Genomic DNA, 2009 nt, shown 5'->3' with positions numbered 1-2009 from the left:
TTTCTTGGAGGCAACCTGCACTTCCCTGGCTGAGGTGTGTATACTTTGTATCAAACTTACTTTCAGCAAGCCCCTCCTCATTCTCTTGAGCCAGCCTGCATTTTTTACTAAACTTTGAGTAGGTTTTTCTTGCTTTTGTGTTAGACTCGATGTCTGTACTGAACTTACTTTTGTGTTAAACTTGGTGTGGGTCCTGCTCAGTCTCCAGAGCTATGTTGCACTCTCTCTGTGGAACCTGTATTTCTTCTCTGTTATGTTAAACTTGTTCTCACTTCTGTGACTCTGCCCTTGAATTCTTTCCTGTAGTGGAGTCAAGAACCTGGTAAGAGGCCTGGGTGGCTTGAGGCTGACTATCGGGCTGCCTGGACCCTACGTCCAACATCACCACTCCTGGAATTTGATGTTTTTCTCATGATAGGAATGGAGTTATGGGTTATTAGAAGGAAAACTACAGAGGTCAAGTGCCGTTTTCATTGCATCACATCAAGCATATGTACATCCTTTGAACATGACTTATGACCATGATATTGGACTTTGATCATCCGGCTGAGGTAGTATTTGTTAAGGTTCTCTATTGTAAAGCTACTCTCCCCCCCTCTTTTCCTACAATGCACTTTGAATGGAAGCTATTATATGAACCCCACATATAAGGAGTAAGAAGTTACGCTCTCACTTCTTGGGGGTGACATATCTACAGAAATTATTTGGAATTCTTCTGCATGAGAGATTCGTGTCTTCTCCCTATTTATTAATTTATTTAATCATGTATTAATATCAGTATAGACTCATGGATATTTATTTTATACTTTGTTTTAACCCAATACTACTTTATTTCTTTGCTCAAATTATTCCAACTCTGGCCGGTGGGAGCTTTTTCAGTTGCCTCCTGTTCTTTCACATACTTCCATCAATGGGGGGTTTTTGTTTGTTTTTGATCACTTAAAACCTTTCTGGGATATTGTTTAAGTTTTCATCCATAAATATTTAAGCATGTATCTTTAAGAGATCATGACTTTTAAATAACATCACCAAAATTTATCCTGCTTTAAAAGCAATAATTTCTGAATATCCTACAATTAGAAATTTATAATATCCAGATAGCCTCAAATGTTGTTTTTAATAGTATGTTCAAAACAGGATCAAAAAGAGATCCTGTATTTGCACTTAGTGACATATTTTAAAAAGACATTTCTCTTTTTATCCTGTACTTTTCTTGTGATTTATTTGTTGAAGTAACTGCGGTTTTTCTCAGTTTTGTAGATTGCATCCCCTTTGGCGATAATACTTCGTGGGTGGTGGTGTCCTTCTCCATTGCAGCACATCAAAAGATTCATAATATGTAGTTGTTTCACTTTGGGGGATATTAAGTTTGATCTAGTAGGTTCAAGTATTTTCAGCCTTGCCCATCCATTATAAAGTTTCCCATCAGCTTTTCATCAAATGGTTCTAGAATCACCTAGATCCTCTATTTCATTAGGGTTTACAAAATGATGATAGTCTATCTTTCCTTCTGCATTTATTACATGAAATTATATAGAGAAGAACTTTCTCACATCAACTATCAAGTTCCCTGGTGGTCTAGTGGTTAGGATTCGGCGCTCTCTCACATCAACTATCTTGTTGAGATTCAGTTTGCAATAGGAAAGAGAGGTTGATATTTGATTTGTTTCTTTATCAGTTTTAAGACTGTGATGAATCTTGGCATCTTCCCAAGAATGGCCAATGACATTTTAAAAAATCAACGCACTTACTGACTTTTAAGATAATTGACATGTCTCAATCAATTGCTGTTGCTATTTTTAAATGCTAAAATTGTCCTATGTTTAACTAGTTGGAGTAACTTTGAATTGGCTCCTCAGTCTTTAGGGCACAACTCCTATTACTTTTGCTTTACTTTCTTCCTTGCTTTCTGATACAACCAACACGTCTTAGGTTGTCTTGTACATTTCTTGCTCCAGACTTGAAAGCAGCCCTTGATTTCCAGGAGGAGCCCAGGCAACTTTCAGTGG

The sequence above is a fragment of the Cynocephalus volans genome, chromosome 7 (genome assembly GCF_027409185.1).
Source record: "Cynocephalus volans isolate mCynVol1 chromosome 7, mCynVol1.pri, whole genome shotgun sequence".
Lineage (NCBI taxonomy): Eukaryota > Metazoa > Chordata > Mammalia > Dermoptera > Cynocephalidae > Cynocephalus > Cynocephalus volans.
Note: the sequence above shows the minus strand (reverse complement) of the source record.